The sequence below is a fragment of the Pelodiscus sinensis genome, chromosome 18 (genome assembly GCF_049634645.1).
Source record: "Pelodiscus sinensis isolate JC-2024 chromosome 18, ASM4963464v1, whole genome shotgun sequence".
Lineage (NCBI taxonomy): Eukaryota > Metazoa > Chordata > Testudines > Trionychidae > Pelodiscus > Pelodiscus sinensis.
Window position 1 is genome coordinate 26,113,969 of NC_134728.1, and position 20,474 is coordinate 26,134,442.

General features: G+C 46.5%; 1 long non-coding RNA gene across 1 annotated transcript in view; it reads left to right on the forward strand.

Moving 5' to 3' along the window:
• Positions 1-20,474, forward strand: part of LOC142818794 (uncharacterized) — a 108,450-nt gene that overhangs the window by 48,893 nt on the left and 39,083 nt on the right. Inside the window, exon 2 of the long non-coding RNA XR_012896446.1 lies at positions 17,408-17,622. This is a non-coding gene — a long non-coding RNA (uncharacterized LOC142818794). The remainder of the gene's footprint in view (positions 1-17,407; positions 17,623-20,474) is intronic.

Sequence of the window (20,474 nt, forward strand, 5' to 3'; positions counted from 1 at the left end):
GTATATTGCAGCTTTATTTTGGGATACCAGGGTATACTGAAATAGCTATCCCGTGTCTTCATAGCAAATCCATTATTTGGAAATACAACGGGCTCTTTATTCTGATCTTCCTGCAAACCTCGTTCCACAAGGAGTAAGAGACATTTCAGAATAGTGGGTTATTTCCAAATTTGGTGCTGTGTAGACAGTGCCAAAGTACAAAATAAGCTATTTTGAAATAAGATTGAAATTGTGTATCTGATTTCAAGCTTCGGTGCAGTGTAGATGCACTCTATGGGTGTGTCTAGACTACAGGGTTTTGTCGACAAAAGTGGACTTTTGTCGACAAAACTATACCTGCGTCCACACTGCCTTTGAGTTATATCGACATAACGTCGACAAAACTCAGCAGTTTTGTCGACGTATGTAAACCTCATTCTACGAGGAATAACACCTTTTGTCGACAGAGTTCTGTCGATAGAAGGCATTATTGCATCTACACTGTCCTTTGCGTCCACACTGTTATGTCGACAAAGTGGCTTGCTTTGTCGACAGAACTGGATGTAGTCTAGACGCTCTATGTCGACATAAGTTTTGTCGACAGAATCTGATGTCGACATAAGCCTGTAGTCTAGACATACCCTATATGTTCAAAGTGCAGCTTCCATTGTCCTCAGTTCCATCTGTGGGTGTCTGGTACTTCAATCTATCAGACTTGGCACCCAGAAAATGAGGGTCACACAATTAGTTGCTGTCTGTATCAAGTCTGGTTGAAGTAATTTGACTAGCATCACATAGGAACTTGGTGGCAGTGGCAGGGATAGAATCCAGCTTTCCAGGGCAACATTCAACTGCTTTAAGCATTCAACCTTCCTTTCAATTCTTGCAGTCAGCTGCCTCATTCACTACATATCTTCCAAATTCTGCAACAAATGAATCAGGGGGTCCTACAGAAAACAGCTTCTACTTTACACACCCCTTACTCCCTCCCTCCCCCCATACCAGGGCATCTAGCCTAAAGGAGGTAGAGATGTGGCGGGGGGAAAAACTAGTATACAAGTTGAACGTCTCTAACCAGCACCCCTGGGACCTGACTGGTGCTGAACCAGGGAATTTGCTGACCCACAGGATGTCAATATTTTCTAGCAGCATTACCAACACATCCACTGCTTATGGGGTTCTAAGAAGACGTTTAAGGATAAATTAGAGCTGAATAACAGCACCGAACACTGAAAGCCTGGACTGGTGGCTGTAAACAAACTTTATGGAATCGTGGGAAACTTGGCCGCACACATAGTAAGTAGCTAAAATCATGCTGGACCATGGATGTTGCTGGTCCAGAGAGTGCCGGACTAGAGAGGTTCAACTCGTATTCGAAACTTTTCAGTCTTTTATTTATAAAAGCCCCCCATTTGAAGTGACACTTCACAGTGCTCAGGCATTTAGTACTGAGAGCTCTCCAGGAAAGATTATTTGAAGCAGCAGAAGATGGCAGCTCTGCATGAAATTCATGGTGGATAAATCAGAAATAAAACCAATGAAATGATATTTCATATAACCTATAGGGGTCTTGATGGAGTAAACGACTTATGCATAAGTCTAGTTTTAAGAATGTAATTATTCCCATTCAGAAAAAGGAACCTAACTTGCTTCAGCACAAAGGAAATACTTAGCTCCAATAAGTCAAGTGTAAATGCAGAATGATCAGCCCTCTGTCTTTTAAACAGAGCCAGTTACTCCAACATGTGATATCTTCGACCACAGAGTCTAATCTGCACTCTCTCGCCTCATGTGCTCCGAACCAGACAGCACTGGTAAGTCCTGGAGATCTTCCGAGCACTGATAACATGGCACTTGTGGTTGTCTGAGCAGGATACTCGTGACCAGGCACAGCACGTTTTTAAAGGGTGGAGCGGGGGGTCAATCTACCCAGGCATTAAGTCTGATGGAAAGCAGGATAGTTTGGGAGTTACAATGACTAAGAATTTGCTCTTTTTGTTTTCTTATCAGAAAGAGGGAGGGAATGTGGAGGGAGGAACATTGCAGTGCAAAAGGCAACTCAGGACATATGCCTTTGGAATGGAAGGCTGCTCTGATGGTCTAGCTGCCTGCCTAGAATTTATCTCAGCTACGTGAGGACCGTAAGGCAGGAGAACTGATTTAGTCTGAACGAAAATACACGGGAATCTTGTACTTAGAAGGCAAATAAGAAAATGGAGATGGACACCCAGCTGAAAACTGGCCCTTTGCATTGCTCGGGCATTGGAAAGGGGTCAGATTCAGCTGCAAATATCCAACAAGGAACTCCTCTGCCATAGGGAACACCCTGCTGGCAAAATGCTAATTGAGGTGACTGAGAGTTCAGTTGTCCCCCTCCCCCGTGTCTCAAATAACATAGGAGGGAGGACAGAGGCTATCACAGAGCCTCACTCTGACACAGCTTTCCTCCACTAAAGTAAGATCCATTGAGGGTTAATGGACCTTACTTTACACCAGTTAAGTGCACCTAACTGGTGTTAAGGACAACATTAGAGCATCTCCTCAGCTGCTTTAGCTCTTGCCCAGTTTAGGACTTTATCCAGATAGGGCCTCAGAACAAAGGAGCAATGCCCAATTCAGTAATGACTCCTCCAAGGCCAAGTTGACCTGAATGGACAGGAAAGAACCTTTCCCAATTTTCTGCATTTCTCTTTTTCCATCCCGTCTTGCTTTCCCTCTCTCCCTCCTCCCCCCTCTCCTTCCCCAGATCCCAGGAATGAGAACATCTGGAAGGTGAATTTCCAACTAAAGGCCTGCTGCATGGTGCAAATCAATGAAAATGTCAGTATTGACTTCAATGGTGTAAAACTGCTTTGCTATCTGCATGCTACCATTCACACTGAGTCCTGGCCTGGCTGGACCCTGTAATGTGGATCTGCTAGCAATAGGAGTGTGGGCGGGATGTAGTATGTGTATTTGTGCTGCAGGTATTTATGAGTATGTTTTTCATAGACAGTTTTAATGACTCACTGGGTAATTTATGGAGATAGAATAATGTGAGATCTGCTCTTTTCATGCTATTTAAATCCTTCGATAGCGGAAATTGCATGAGAAGACCCAATTTCACATTGTGTCCTCACCATAAATGGCTTTCTGAGGCAGTAAAAAGTCATGGAAAAGCACACATAAGCGTTATGCAAATACGAAGATATTTAGGTTTGTTTGAGTTTACTCAATCACTATATTGAAATATTTGGGTTCATTTGGGTTCCTGAATGTACAATCCTATTTTCCCTTTTGGGCTACAAACCCACTCTAAAGCAGCTTCACAGGACTGTTAAAGTAACTGCCTAGATACATATCATCAAATTTCTTTTAAGTGTCTATATTAAAAGCTGCTTTATTAAAAAACTAATCCTGAGTAGCAATCTTATGACTTTTCAGACTGATAGGCTATGGGTGTGAGTCCCAGTTACTTTTCTCAGCAGTGCTATTACTTCTATCTGAAGACATGATGCCCTAGATACCCAGAAGCAACTTTTAATATGTAACTGACATGCAGGTGATACATTCTATGTATAGGTAATTAGTGAGTCACTGATCAATCTGAAGAAGTGGGCTGTGCCCACGAAAGCTCATGATACCATCTATGTTTCGTTAATCTATAAAATGCTACCAGACCATTTGTTGTTTTTTTTTCTGTACAGACTAACTCGGCTCCCCCCTGAAGCTTCTGATCAATCAAATGTTCAGTCACTATTGGTGCTGAAAGCAACACTAGAGACCTGGGACCTTTCACTAGGTTTTCACTGTAGGTCTAGTCCAGTGGTCTCCAACCTTTTTAAGCACGAGATCACTTTTTGGAATTTAAGTGCAATCCAGAATCTACCTCACACCCAAATACCCTTGCCCCGCCTCCTTCCCGCCCCTTCTCCAAGGCCCTGCCCCTGCTCACTCCATTCTCCCTTCCTCCCCCATCCTTCCTCCCTTTCACCAGGCTGGGCCAGAGGGTGCAGGCTCCGGTCTTGGTCTAAGGGATTTGGAGTGTGAAGGGCTCTGAGCTGAACTTGGAGTTTGGGAAATGGGGTTCAAGGAAGGGTTCAGAGTCCAGACTCTGTAAGTGAGTTTTGGTCTGAGGGGGGCTCAGGGCTGGGGATACAGGAGGGGGTTCATGAGTGGGGCAGGGGTTCAGGATGCAGGTTCCAGCTCGACACTAGTGGTGCAGTGGGCTTAAGGCAGGCTCACCCCAGCTCTGGCTCTGCACCACTCTCAAAAGCAGCCAGCAAACTTCCTGTATCCCAAGCCCCGGTGTGCCCCCCACTGCTGTTCTGTGGAGACAAACTACAAGGTGGGAGGGGGGCACCCTGACATCAGTAGCCCCTCCTCTTCCTTCCCTGCCTTGCCCAGCAAGCCGGGGGAGGGCGGTGGGGCACGGCTCCAGGGAACGGGCAGGAGCTGCTCAGCAGTGGAAGGAGGGACAGCTGAAGTGCAGGCACTTGATAGCCTCTTGGCCAAACCAGTCAGGATCCCGTGTCAGAGGCTCCAAGATCTACCAGTAGATCCCGAGCTACTGGTCTAGCCTGTGAAGTTTTTGTAGATATTTGTTGTGGTTTGTTTGTTTGCTTCTTTGTTTGTTTGTTTTGTTTTTCCCCTCTTCTGGAAGGGGAATATTCTTAGGAAAAGGTACATAGTTTGCTGCCCATGCGTCTGTTTCTGAAATAAGTAATTTAGGGAAATATGCACAATTATGCACCTCTCCCTTCCTCCACACGCACTCAAATTAAAAAAGCTTCTTTGCCCATGTCTTCCCACCTCCTTAAAAGCCTCATTTCCGCTGATAAAGCTGCAGCCATCGGAAAGCATGGTGTTTTGTTTCTCTCTCACACATACTCATTTATTTCAATTTATTCCAGGTGTCTGGATACTATGGTGATGTGTAGGTTATTATAGACATGTATAATAATACAAAAATTGGATCTGACTAGTGGTTCAGTTTACATGATGAGATTCTGAAGATACTGGAACATGGCTCCAAACATTGCCTGAACACTCCAAACTTTGTGGTTCTGCCAAATCAAACAGGTGATCCCATCAGACTAGGCTTAATTTGTGAGGTTCCTGCTAGTGCACGCAGCTTCTGGTTGGACCAAAAATACAGACAGCCTCGTATGCAGTCATGTGTGTTTCCTTTCTGACCCTAGAAGAATAGAGAGGTACATGAAGAAATCAACCATTTTTGTTTGTTTTCTTTTCTTTTCTTTTCTTTTCATTTTTGTTCTTCTCAAATCTCAATACAGGCCTAAATCTGCAAAGGCTTAATAATTATAATGCCTAGCTCTTACATAGTGCTTTTTGTCAGTGGATCTTATATGCACTTCACAAAGGAGGCAGGCACCCTGACCTCCATTTTACAAAAGGGGAAACAGAGGCATAAAGTGGCAGCTTAGACCCAGAGCAGGTCATTGGCCAAGCCAGCAATAAAACCAAAGGCCTCCTGATTCCCATCTTGTGTTCTAGCCATTAGGCCATGCTGTATTCATTGTGAGCAATCTCACTGACGTCAGCAAGACTAAAGCTGTGTCTATACATACAGCGCCAAAGTGTACTGATACAGCTACGTTGCTGCCGCAAGCCTCTCCTGTCGCAATACACTAAATACTTCAGTAAGCCCTAGAAGCTGTGTCGGCAGCAGACGCTCTCCCACCGCCAGCACTGGGCACTCGAGAGCTTATGTTGGTGTAATTTATAGTGCTCACTGGGATGGAATAGTCATACTCCCCAGCAACGTAAGTTTTGCCAGGACGGGCTGTCGTGTAGAGATAGCTCATAACCACTATGAGTGAGGCTAAGTCGGATCAAGTCTATAGTTTGGATTTGAGTCTGAGGTGAAGTTTTCATGGTGGGGAAGGAAGAACATTCATAGTTCATCCAGTTTGATTCAGCCTGCAAAACCTTGGAGTCATTTGGAAGCACGTTTAAAGCTATTACATAAGCACCTGTAGCTGTCTCTAAGTTATGATTCTTTTAGACATTTTTACTGCCTTTGCAAAGTACACAGGTAAGTTTTATTTTTGAGGGGAAGGGAATGGGTGGGCGGGCAGGCAGGCTGCTTAAACCTTTCAGCAACTGTTCCTGGAAGTGGGAAAACTACATTGTTATTCATGGTAAACTATACAGGGCTGTAATGGGAGAAGTCTTTTTTTTTTTTTTTTGTTACATGGTATAATTAATTAGAACCCATAAAACCCAATTAAACAGCACTTTTGAGACTATCAAGTGGTACATGTTTGAAACTGCAAATATGACAATGTAAGTACGTTTTTATAGCGGGGCGAATTCTTCAGGATATTTTCACTGCTCTGCTAAAATGTGAAATGGCATCAGTTTGGACCCTGCTCATAAATCCTTTGGTAACTGGTAATATTAATAATCTTTATTGGGCGTAGGACGAGAGCAGGTGGGGATGGGGAGGGGAGAATTAAGGAGGCATAATATAGCGGCTTGGAAAATGTAATTCAGTCCAAAGTGGTAATTTAATCTCCATGTCTAACTGAGTCTGGTGTGTTTGGGAGTATGATGAAGTAAGCTTGAAAAAAATAAAACTCAGGAAAAAAATCAACAGCGTTACCCCTGAAAGCCCCGCTGTGGGCATTTCCAGTGTAAAAACTGAAGGTGAGCTCATGAAAGGCAGCACTCGCCAATCAGCATGAGAAAGGAAACAAAGAACTGAGCTACTGTCATGAAGTGGAAACTTTCACAGCCCCTAATGAGGCAGAGGCTCCTTCCCTGCACTTTAAAATGGAAAATGGAGCTGTTGATTCCTCCCTTATCCCGTTTTTAATTTTCATAATGCCCAAGGAGAGGGGTGCCTTGTGTGGATGTGTTTGTGTGTGTGTGTGTGTGTGTGTGTACCGACGTGATATACATCTAGTGTGAGGTGAAAGCTCACTTTCCCCTTGTTTATTTACATAAGGCTCCGTTTATGTTTAACTTGGCAGCCAAGAGGCCTGTGCCTTGCGCCAAGCACTAATTCCTTGACTGCCCTGACAGGCCCTGGCGTGCACACCTGAAAGTCATTAGCGCTGGGACCCATTTTGTTCTCACATTTCGAGGTAGTGACCCACAGCCATGTACAGCTTCAGCAGACACTTTATCATCTCCCCTGTCATTAGCCTTGAGCTCAGCGGCTGGGGCATTGGGAGACCACAATAAGCTCTGAACTAATGAGTGCTCAGGAGAAACCTCTGGCTTAGCAAATGACTAGCTCAGAGGAGCAGCCTCTTCCCACTTCAACATTGAGGGCTCCCAATAGAACAGTTCCTATTCCTTTGCAATTTACTGGGTTATTATTTTATTTTATTTTATTTTATTTTATTTTATTTTATTTTATTTTATTAATTAATATTATTTTCTGGAGGAAAAAAAAGAATAATAAAATGGTCCATGACTTTAATTTCAACAACAAAAACATCAGAAGGATTAACCCCAATGGCCCAGTACAAACTTCAACACAAAAGAACAGCTCTACTTTAAAGCTATAAAGGTAACCAGTTCTGGTGAAATAAGAAAAGAAAAGCACAGGCAGAGCTGGGGACCTGGGGAAAAGATCCTTTCTGAGGAGATTTGAAATGAACTGGAGAGGCAAGGAGGGAGAGAGGTGTGAAAATCTGTTCCAGATGACAGGAGCTGCAGAGGAGAAGACTCTTGTGCCACCTGTGGCAAGATGATGTACAGGGGCAGAAAGAAGGGCAGAGCTACCTGCAGACATGTTAGACCATGTTTCTATAGTGCTATGCTTACTGGAGGCTTTCAAAGTGCTTTACAATTTGTATATATTGCAGTTGAGCACTAAGTTTAATTCATTTATGTCATGTCCCTTTGACTGTCCCTCCTGCACTCTGCCCACCACGGCTCCACAACATAGCTTGTTTTAAGATCTCAATCACAGGAGTGCCTTAAAGCAACTACAGGTTGGACCTCCCTTGTCCAGGGCCCTTGGGACCTGACTCGTCCTGAATGAGGGAACTTGCCAGGTGTGAGGAGGCCACTGCCACTGGCCTCCCAGGACGCTTCCCTCCCTGCAGTTGGCTCTGCTCCAGCCCCGCTGCCACTGGGCTCCAGCCTGCTGAAATGCACCAGGACAGAGCTCCCCAGCCTCAGCGGCCCCACTTTTGCCCTGCCCGACTGGGGATCTCTGCCCCGCTGCTGCTGCCCCACGGTTCCCTGAGTTCGAGGCTTGCCAGCTGCTCTGATCTTGCTGCTCACCGGTCCTGCTGCTGCTCTCCCTGGCAAGGACTCCCCGAGCACAGAGCTCCCCTGCCTCTGAGGCCCTGCTTCTCCCCCGTCCAACCGGGGATCCCCCCTGGGAATGGGACTTGCCTGTCCCACTGCTGCCCCACTAGCTGGGGCTCCATGGGGATGGAGCTCCCTGGCTGCATTCTCCCCTGCCTGACAGGGGCTCCCCAGGGATGGGGTTCACACTCCCGGGTGCCGGGGCTCTCAGATCCAGCAACATCCAGGGTCCTGCCAGACCATGCATGTTGCCAGACCAGAGAATCCTGGATTTCAGAGGTTCAACCTGTACCATTTTCCCATAGAAATATTTCCTCCCGCTGTGGAATTTTCATTAAAAATTGCACAGACCTAGATGCCAGGAATGGGAATATTTATTCTTGGACTAGGAACAGGCTTTGGAACTAAGATTTCCTACCCCTGAAGCTGTTAGGGATGGCAGATATAAACCAATAGAGGTGAGATTCTCAGGCGTCTGGGAGGGGATTCAGCTTTGGAGTCCTCCACTGGGCAATCTCAAATAATGCACTTTAAAGTCATGGCTCTCTGTACACTACAAAGGCACTTCAATGGACCAAAACTGGTGTGAAAGGGAGGGAGACTGAATCCCCAGCTACATCACCCCACCTCACAGAAAAAGGGCCATGGGAACTTTAATGAACATCAGTGGTTAATATCTCTGATTCAAAAATGGTACCCTACAGCATCACAGACCATGACCCCCTGGTCAATATTGATTCAGAAGAGGGAGTGCTACCAAAGAAATCAAACAAGAGGCATACAGATGCCATGAAAACTAACCGCAAACAAGTGCATGCAAGGGAGGAAGAACAGCCCTATGGCTGAGGCACTGGTGTGACATGGCTCCATCGACGGAGTCATGTAGTTTAGAAGTCCCCTTCGAGACCCCAAGTTCAATTACAGACTCTGCTACACTGTGTGACCTGGGTTAAGCCTCTTGGGCTTTCTGTGCCTCATTTCTCTGTCTGTCAGTGGTCCCAGGAGATAGGAGCTGGTAGGATAATAATGTCCTTTAAACCATCCGATGTCCAATGAACAACCAAGTTGGTCACAGGATATGGTCAATACAGAAATGCAAAAAAAAAAAAAAATTAAAAAAAAAAAATCCTTGCTCCAGTGAAGTCAAAAGAAAAATTCCCATTAGGGATGTCAGTGGTTACCTGGTTACCTGGTAAGCATTAACCATTATCCAGTTAACCGGTTACGCGATAAGCTGTGGCTTACTGGATAGGTAACCAGGTAACCAGACCCAGTGACAGGAACTGGGACAGGGCAGCAGCTGTGGCTGCAGTGACCCCAGTGGCAGCCCGGACAGCCCTGCCCTGCCATGCCTTGCGCCACAGTTGCCCTGGCCCCACTGGGTGGGGGATAGGCAGGACTCTGGCTGGTTGTCCCTGGCAGCCCTGCCCATGTCTGCTGCCCCATCCCTGAGAGCGAGCAGGTGGGACCCCAGCTCCAGCAGGTCTGGCAGCCCCAGCTGCACCATCAGCTGTGGCTCCGTCATGCCCCAGATGGGGACAGCTGAGCCCCCAGACCAGCCATGCTGCAACGACAGCTCCAGCCGCGGTGGCAGAATGCCCTGGTGGGAGCAAGAGAGACTCTGGATGGCTGCATTGCAGCGGAAGCCCCAGGCCCAGCCCCCTGTGTCCGGGTCATGCTGTGGGCAGGGGGGTGGAGCAGGCCTCCAGCCCAGTTGAGCCCACCAGCCGGAGCAATGGCACAATGGGCCCTGCTGGGCCAGGGCAGCAGGTATTCCAACAATCCTGGCTGGGCTGGAGCAGCCCTCCGCCCATGTTCCACCACTGGCAAGGTGCTGCTCCAGACAGTCTGGGCCCCCCACGCCAGGCTGCAGATGGGGAGCTCCTCCATCCTGGCTGGGCTTGACCAACTCCCCATTGCAGGATCACAGTTAACCGCTTAAACATTTGTTTAACTGCAATTTTACATCCCTAATTCCCATTGACTTCAATGAAGCCAGGATTTCACGCCATGTATTTAATTAGTGTCCTAAGCTCAGGCTCCTTCTGCTGTCATTTACTTCCAAAGAAAAGGCCCGTGGCTCTTGAAACATCTCATTATGTTGTGTTAAGTTCAGTGGAATAGGTGGGCCTACAGAGTCAAAGGCATCAACATGAACATGGGCCTGTACCCCTGGTTTAGTTTCAAGTACAGACACTCTGGCCTGCTTAGTCCCAGGGCAAACACACTGGAAAATTTGTTCAAAGAATACTTTGCCAGTGAAATCCCACAAATCATTCATGGCACGAAAACAGCTTCAGGGCATGTCTACACTGCAGTCATGAAGTGTGACTGCAGCGTGTGTAGAAATAGCTTTAACCTAGCAGTGCAGTGACCCTGCAGCAGTGTACGCTTCAGCACAGGCTCTTCACACAAGCAATTACCCAGTGTTCCATGGGGGTTTGTGCGGCGTTGCTACATCGGCATCTTCCAGCAGAAGAAAACTAGCCTGGCTATGTCTACTGCAGATATAGCCACAAATGCTCTTTTTGTTTGGTTGGTCACTTCTACTCCCTGCAAGGCTGTAACAGAAATGGAGACAAAGCAGCAATGGGAACAAGTGAAACCTTTAGTGAAACCTCAACAACATAATGCTGATCTGCCATTTGCTACGTCAACATAAGGCGAGAGGCCGACAGGGTTTGTGTGGCCGGAGCACAAGTGAGCACAATGGCTGGAGAGTTAGACTCAAAGCAAAGAGTCAGGCTTTGCAAGCTTCAGAGCATGTTTTGATTCTGAATGCTTTTCCAGGCCTCACACCATTGCGTACGATAAAACCTCCTAATGATGTCAACTCCTGGATCAGAAACTGAGTTAATTGAAGTTTTATGAAGGAAAGGATGAATCGTTTCAAAGGAATGGTGAATGAAATAATGTTAGGCCCTTAGTTCGGGGAAATTGGGATTAGTCTTTTATTTATTTTTAGGTGTGTACTGGAAGCTCAGGACCTTTTCATGGGGACAGGAGGACAGTGCACAGATGTAGCCTAGCCCTTCACTGCATTGAGGTGTGCGTCTTTTACCCCACAGTGCATTGTCACATAGGGAATCAGACTGTCTCTTGCAGTTCTCTTAGAGGTATTGTTTCAAGAGGCAGCAATTGGCAAATATCCAGATAGCCCCTAGTTCCTGCATGGATGGACAAGGGAAGATGCTAGGGTTGATGCAAGGAGCCAGTCTTTTCTTTTTGTGCGCCATGCAAGGGTTACGTCCCTAAGCTTAGAGGAATGTGGGCCTCACTGTATCATAGAATCATAGAACCATAGAGCTGGAAGAGACCCCAGAAGGTCATCAAGTCCAGCCCCCTGCTCTAGGCCAATCCCAACTAAATCAACCTGGCCAGGGCTTTGTCAAGCCGAGACTTAAACAACTCTAGGGATGGAGACTCCACTACTTCCCTAGGTAACCCATTCCAGTGCTTCACCACCCTCCTAGTGAAATAGTTTTTCCTAATATCCAACCTGGACCTCTCCCACCACAACTTGAGACCATTGCTCCTTGTTCTGCCATCTGTCACTACTGAGAACAGCCTCTCTCCATCCTCTTTGGATCCTCTTTGAAAGTAGGAATAAGAAATCCTCCGGAAAAGGGCTTATTTTCCGGAGAATCGCGTCTAGACTGGCGCTTTTCTCCGGCTTATCCCCAAGCTGGAAAAAAGCGGTACCCATGTAAATGCAAATGCCGTGGGGGATATTTAAATCCCCCGTGGATTTGCAATTCCGACTCGTCTCTTTAGCATCCCTTTTCCGGAAAGGGGTGCCAATGTAGACGTAGCCTGGGAGTACTCAGTAATCCAAGGGCTGCCCACTCCAGGGAGATGCTCCAAGGGCTTGGGGGTTACATCATGCCTATTGCTAAGCTGTAGACATAGTGTGTAGTTCTAGAGAAGAGTGTTTGTGTTGTCCATTACCAGTGGAGTCAGGGAGCTTACAACTCAATGTACCCCTGAGAAGAGTCACACCCTCCTATGAACCAGCCTACACTAGGGAGCTCAGGAAGCAAATGTGCCTCCTGGAAACATACCATCTACCCTCCTTCCCCCCACAGCACTTCTCTTTTTCCCTGCCTATATAAAGTGATGCATAAATGGCACATTTAGCCCAGAGCATTTTGTAGGGGGATCCTGACACTCTCTAAACGAAGATATAATAAAAACGTACCAGTCAACTTTTCAATCCATGTTTCGTAGCTCCTGCTGTTCCCGTATCCACAGTACATTAATAAAGACAATTTTTTTTAGTCACCGCAGATGCTGGCTCCTGCCAACTCTTACTGGAGTCTTTCTCTCTTTAAATGAATACTTAAAGAGTATTCATTTATTGCATATCACCAGGAACGCACAAGGAATGGCTTGCTTTGTAAGCTTTACTGCAATTACGGATAATGTTGGAAATATATACTGTACATTTCCTGAATGGCGGGGCTGCTGTGAACAGAGAAAATCCCCATTGAAGGGAATTTCTATGCAAGCTGTGCAGCAGCGTAAGATTGTATTACAAGCTTGGATTACTGATTCAGGCTTCTTCTTAAACCCCACTCCCCCTTCCCTGGTAGCATTTAAACTTAAATAGCTACATAAGTTCAAATGTTCTTTTATAGGGGGAAATAAACAGCTTTTTATGGCTCAGAAACTGCAAGCTTAGAGATCAACAATTTACTACTAATTCATGCAGGTTCAGGCTAAGGAAACAGCCTGATGTTTTCTTCTTTTCAGCTGGTGGTTATTGGGTCCAAGATGCTGTGTGAATTAAGTGTGGTGTAAGTGGTGGGTAAAAGCAATGCTAATGTTCTCTGGAGCATTTTCTGATAGAAATTAGTTGCAGGAGAACCTCAGAAGAACTGGTAGCTTGGTTCTGATAACAGAATAGGGCAAGAGACCTCAGGATGTCATTGAGTCCAGCCCCCTGCCCGAAGCAGGACCAACCCAACTAAAGCAACCCAGCCAGGGCTTTGTCAAGCCGAGACTTAAAAACCTCTAGGGATGGAGATTCTCCCCCCTTTCCTCCCACCCTGCCAAGTAACTCATTGCAGTGCTTCACCACTCTCCTTGGGAAATAGTTTTTCCTAATATCCAACCTAGATCTCCCCCACTGCAATTTGAGACCATTGCTCCTTGTTCTGCCATCAGTCACCACTGAGAACAGCCTCTCTCCATCCTCTTTGGAACCTCCCTTGAGGTAGTTAAAGGCTGCTATCAAATCCTCCCTCACTCTTTTCTTCTGCAGACTAAATAAGCTCAAATCCCTCAGCCTCTCCTTGTAGGTCATGTGCTCTAACCCCTAATCATCTTCATTGCCCTCTGTTGGACCCTATCCAATGCATCCACATCCTTTCTGTAATGGGGGGCCCAAAATTGGATGCAATACTCGAGATGTGGCCTCACCAGTGCTGAAAAAGGGGAATAATAACTTCTCTAGATCTGCTGGAAATGCTCTTCCTAAGGTACCCCAGTATGCCATTAGCCTTCTTGGCTACAAGGACACACTGCTGACTCCTATCCAACTTCTCATCTGCTGTAATCCCCAGGTCCTTTCTGCTGAACTGCTGCTTATCCAGTTGGTCCCCAGCATGTAATAGTGCTTGGGATTCTTCTGCCCCAAGTGCAGGACTCTGCACTTGTCCTTTTTGAACCTCATCAGATTTCTTTTGGCCCAATCCTCCTCTAACATATCCATCTCTCCTTCTAACTGAGTATCACCTGTGAACTTGCTGAGGGTGCAATCCATCCCCACATCCAGGTAATAAACCGTTCCCACAACAGATCCTTAGGGCCCTCCACTTGATATCCACTGCCAGCCAGACATTGTGGCATTGATCACTACCTGCTGAGCCCAACAATCTAACCAGCTTTCTATCCACCTTATAGTCCATTTATCCAATCCATACTTCTTTAGCTTGGTAGGAAGAATACTGTGGGAGACGGTATCAAAAGCCTTGCTAAAGTCAAGGTATATCACATCCACTGACTTCCCCATGTCCAGAGCCAGTTACCTCATCACAGAAGGCAATCAGGTTGGTCAGGCACGACTTGCCCTTGGTGAATCCATGTTGACTATTCCTGATCACTATCCCCTCTTCCATGTGCTTCAAAATGGATTCCTTGAGGATCCTCTCCATGATTTTTCCGGGGAATGTAAGGCTGACTGGTCTGTAGTTCCCTGGATTGCCCTTCTTCCCTTTTTTAAAGATGGGCACTTCATTGCCTTTTACATATAGAATGATAAGTCAGTAAGCGTAATCCTTGTTTACTCTAATGAACTTATCCAGAAGAACATCTGTCTGGACCTAGGTCCAATTAATAAAAACAAAAGGCAATTTTAAAGAAAGTTTAATTTTCTACACCTTTTGCCACGACAATTATGACATTTCTGTGCAAAAACCAGCGAGTTGCCAGAGAATGTTGTGAAGATCAGGACTTTAACCAGGTTCAAAAAAAGAACTAGATAAATTCAAGGACGTTAGGTCCATCGATGGCTATTAGCCAGGATGGGTAGGAATGGTGTCCCTAACCCCTGTTTGTCAGAGTCTGGAAAAGGATGACAGGAGAGGGATCACTTTATGATTCCCTGTTCTGTTCACTCCCCTTTAGGATATCTGGCATTGGCCTCTGTCGGCAGACAGGATACTGGGCTAGATGGACCTTTGGTCTGACCCAGTATGGCTGATGCTATGTTCTTCTGTTTCCACAAAATGGTGAATATTCCATTGAATGAGGCAAAATTCAATTTCCCCATGAAAGTGTGCTGGTATTTTCTTTTGCTTGTTTATGAGTGCTAAATATGTGCTCCAATGACAAAAATGCTAAAAAATTGTACCCTGGATCAGTCTTCTCAAAAAAGATCTGGTTTTGCATATATAGAGATGTTCACAAATGCAGAACTCCCCTCTGCTGTAACAGTTTCTCCTTGTACTTAATTTATGCATTAACTCTTTGCTGACCTGCACTGCACATGCTCTGTGACATTCCAAGAGGCCAACATTCCACTGGAATGGTGACTCTTTGCCCCTCTTAGACAAATGAGAAAATAAAATCAATGCAAAAGTCATTTAACTTTCAGCCCAATTTACTGCTCTGTTCCCCACTGCTAAGGTAACACATCCACCATTCAGAAAGTATCTATATCAGAGAGAGACAACGTAGGCTAGTGAGTGGGCCACATGAGTGGCCTCCTTTATCTCAGTGAGTTGCAAGATGGTTGTAATCAAGACGGTATCCTGGGATAAGCTAACTGCGCTTGTGTACCTAGAGTTTATGGGATGTGCTGATTGAACAGTAGCAGCACTTTGGATATAGAGGAAGCACACAGCTCTCACAATCAACGTTGTGTGAAATCAGCACGTACCTCACTTTGTGTGCCCTTGCTTTAAGTGCATGTCACTTTAGTAATACTGGTAGGAAAAAACGGTGCGAACAAAAACCAGCAGAATCTGGCAAACCTGTGTGTGGGCAAAAGCAAACAAAATATCTCATGGACCCACGGGCTGCAGGCTGCCCACCACTGATCTATATGGAGACTGCTGCTCTTGTAGACCCAAAAAAGATGTGCATGAACTTCTAGAGAATGAGATTGCACTGGCAAGTCATTTCTAAATTCTGCTTTGCAGTTAGGTATTGTGCCCTGCATATACTCCCTAAGGAAGAACAGAACGCCTGAAGATTTTAACCAAAAGCTGCCACTGGATACACAGCTCTTTCTCTCATCATACACACTAAATCTAGCCCTCGGTCTAGACAGCATCCAGCACTCATCACTGTAGTATTAGACCATTTGAGAGATGGGGTAGCACTGGAGGTATATTTTGCCCCCTTATCAAATACATCAGCCAGCATTTATATAGTTAAAACAATGACTTTGTTTCCAAGCAGAGTTAAAATTCCCATTCCTTGGGACAGAGATAACTGTGGTGCATGACAACCTAATCAGCAGTGCACAGAAATAAACAACTCTCAATTATCCTAAAGTAAATTTTTTGAACATCTTATTTTTCCTGAGGCCTTAAAATTACCGAGGCTTTATGGTCTGATGCTTTGTGGTGAATAAATCTAGGATAATTCCCTGGAAAGAGTGAATTGCAGCTGATGTGCTGTTACTGCAAAAGACCACAGTCCCCAGCTCACCCCGACATTCCCATCCAAGGAGAGAAAAAATCATACAATGTTCTCATGATGTGGGAAAATGAATGGAATGGGGAGGGGCAGCGGTGCTCCGATTTCTAGGAAGTGGAAAGCAGTTGCAAGCACTGCATGGAAAATAGGCAAGGGGGAAAGGAACATGAAAATAATACATTGCATTGGGGTTTCTAATACACTCTTGCTCCTGTCAAAACACCAAATTCCATAGGCCTCAACGTGACCCAGAAAAACAAGCAAACGATTTTTTAAAAAATTAGTTCAGGCAAACTCCATGTGAATGCCCTTTAAAAGGGACCGTTAGGTGTCTGCGCTCCACACAAATCACACTGCCCTTCTACAAAAGGCTAACGGTACATACCTATGAGAATTTCCATGCTCAGTGAGATGGGAATACAGGAATATATAGAGTAGGGCTCAGAAACAGTGTTCATGTTAAAATCCAGTACAAAATCTAGAGTATTCAGCTCCAGTTACAGATTTAAACATGGGAGAAGGTGGGGAAGTGCTTGGGCCGCCCTTAGGGCTGCCTGAGTTTTGCTGCAAGGATGGGACACTCCCCAGTCACTCTCCTGGTTCCGTCGAAGAGACATCCCATGTGATGGGGATCTGAGAGCCCAGACCATGTCTGCCAGATGTCCTCCCAGGCACTGTGTGGGGATGCATCTCGCTCCCTGTCAAACACCAGTGATTAGCCCAATGCCTCACAGCCTCCATCGGCAGGGAGTTCCACAGGTGAACACAACACGAGCGCCCTCCCACCCTCCACAGAGCCAGGACACAGACTGGTGGTTACAATACATGGAGGAGGACCCTGCTCCAGGGGCTGTCCTCTATGCAAACATACAACACGAGGGGCAAGGGGGTAACTGAGTGGGCCCAAGCCACACTACTGTGGTGTCACCTGGGCTCAGGGGTGGAGGGCATGAGGTGTGGGGACAGTGGGTGGGCTGCCTGACTGACCCATCCTTTCTTCTCTTCCCTGCAGCGGGACCAAGCACAAGCTGGGAACCCTCAAGTCTTGTAGCAGCAGCGACAGCAGCAGAACCCCCAGCTGCCCAACCACTGAGGCAGCGGCTCCGCCACCGGGACCAGCTCCTTTGGCGCCACGTGCAGGCTTTTTATCGATTGGTTCACTTGATGACCTTGAGAAGTTGGCTTTACTGCTGATTTATAAAAGTGGACTGGAGAGGCACAGAGCAGGTAAGTGACTGGTTGGTTCTAGGACATGCAGAAGATCTGTAGCAATGCCAGAATAGTCTGGAGATGAAAAAGGATGGTCCAGTGGTTTGAGCCTTGGCTTGCGAATCAGGAAGTTGCTGTCAATCCTCTGATCTGCCACAGACTTTGTGTGTGACCTTGAGCAAGCCATGTATGTCTGGCTGTTGAAAGGCATTATGGCACCTATCTCCTATTGATTTCAGTCAGGTAAGCTTAAGTCTCTCTATGCCTTAGTTTCCTATCTGTATGGCAATCCTAATACTGCCCTACCTCATGGGATAGCATGAGGAACAAACCAGTATGGGGGAAATATGTTGTTGATTGACATTCTGATACCCACTCCTATGCTGTTGACTATGTTTTCCTTGAAACTGAAGGAAAGTTTTTGTTATGTGTTAGTTCAGTGGTCTCCAAACTGTGGGGCATACCCTCTAGTGGGGTGAAGGGGAGTGTTCAGGGGGACATTTGACAGGGCCCAGCCCAGTCTCCATAGAGGTCAGGGAGGAGCATTACCCACCTCCACTCTGCCCTCAGCCCAGATCTGCCTTCACTACTTCGCCTCCCTCCCCATCCCCAGTTCTGCCCCCAGCTCCACCTTCAGCTGGGGTTGCCACCAGTCCGAGTTTTACCTGGACAGTCCAGTTTTTGGCTTCTGTGTCCGGGTGCCATTTAAAGTTGCCAGGGGCCTGGTTTTGGACCGGAAAGTCCAGTCAAAAAGGGGACCTGGCAGTATCCAGTCAGATGTTTTACTCTCTACTCTGCACTAGTTAGGCCTCAGCTGGAGTACTGTGTCCAGTTCTGGGCGCCACATTTCAAGAAAGATGTGGAGAAATTGGAAAGGGTACAGAGAAGAGCGACAAGAATGATTAAAGGTTTAGAGAACATGACCTATGAAGCCAGGCTTCATGAACTGGGCTTGTTTAGTTTGGAAAAAAGAAGATTAAGGGGGGACATGATAGCGGTTTTCAAATATCTAAAAGGGTGTCACAAGGAGGAAGGAGAAAATTTATTCCTCTTGGTTTCTGAGGACAAGACAAGGAGTAATGGGCTTAAAGTGCAGCAGGGGAGGTTTAGATTGGACATTAGGAAAAAATTCCTAACTGTCAGGGTGGTCAAATATTGGAATAAATTGCCAAGGGAGGTGGTGGAATCTCCCTCTCTGGAGATATTTAAGAACAGGTTAGATAGACATCTGTCAGGGATGGTGTAGATGGAGCTTGGTCCTGCCTTGAGGGCGGGGGGCTGGACTCGATGACCTCTTGAGGTCCCTTCCAGTCCTATGATTCTATGATTCTATGTACTAACCAGACACCAAGGCTACGTCTACACTGGCCCCTTTTCCGGAAGGGGCATGTAAATTTCACCAGTCGTAGTAGGGAAATGCGCGGGGGATTTAAATATCCCCCGCGGCATTTAAATAAAAATGTCCGCCGATTTTTTCCGGCTTTTAAAAAAGCCGGAAAAGAGCGTCTACACTGGCCCCGATCCTCCGGAAAAAGCGCCCTTTTCCGGAGGCTCTTATTCCTACTTTGAAGTAGGAATAAGAGCCTCCGGAAAAGGGCGCTTTTTCCGGAGGATCGGGGCCAGTGTAGACGCTCTTTTCCGGCTTTTTAAAAAGCGGCGGACATTTTTATTTAAATGCCGCGGGGGATATTTAAATCCCCCGCGCATTTCCCTACTACGACTGGTGAAATTTACATGCCCCTTCCGGAAAAGGGGCCAGTGTAGACGTAGCCCAACAGTCTGTTACTGTGAGTCAGGAGGAAACACCAGGTCATTAATCAGCACCAACCTCTAATCAGCTAAAGCCACCTCCAGGCAAGCTCCTTGCCCAGCTCCAACAGCAGGGAGGTGGGGCCTGGAAAAGATGGAGAAGGGGCCAGGAACTCAGGAGAAGAGAGAGAGCAGGGCAGGACCTTGGGGAAAGAGGTAGAGCGGGGACAGGGCCTTGGGGATCCAGTTACCAGCCATTGGAAAGGAGGCAACTGTGTTTCAGCCCAAACTCCTCTTCTGAGCAAACTGTACAGGAATGGGGGTAGCTGAGCATGGACCAATTCCATTCCTGGTAAGGTGTGGCAGGAGAAAAACAGTTTGGGCCCCTCTATGTTAGGACGTGCTGACACTGGAGCTAAAAGGCGTACTCTGAGCTAGTGTGCTAAAACCCAGATGTGTAGCCACAGTGGTATGGGCAGCATGAGGGGCTAGCTACCTGTAGTGCAGTGGTATGTGAGACCCTAGGTACATGCTGAAGGTGGATAGCCTCCCTGCATCTTGCACTGTGCATTACTTCGATTTCTAGTGTATTCGGAGCTAATCATCTCAAGCTGGAAATAGCAGCTTCCAGCTCCAGTGTGGACACACCCTCAGAGACAGAACTACCACCTGAACCCTCAGGTTGGCATAAACAGGTGGCCTGTACATGACATATACGCTCACCCTGTTTTTGAGCTCATTGTTGTCAGTGTTAGCTGGGAGTAACTCCATTGGCTTTCGTGGAGTGACTCCTAACTTATGTCTCTATCAGTGGGATCAGAGTTGGGCCCTCGATTTTTTTCCTTTTTCCTTCTCTCTTTCTCCCTTTTTCCCAGCCTTTCCTAGGCAAACCATGATAACACTTGGGGTTAGAGTGTATTTTTGACCCTATGATGTCTGCATAGGTATGAAATAAGGCCAAAAACAGTTTTCAAGTCCCATGTATACAACAACCCATTAAAAGCAAAACCCCACTCCATGGTTACTATAACAATCAAAGAATAATGATTTCCTGCAAACCTGAACCCTGACAGGTAGATAGCTGCAGTGGCACAGGAGCAGCAAACAGAGCTGTAAACAGG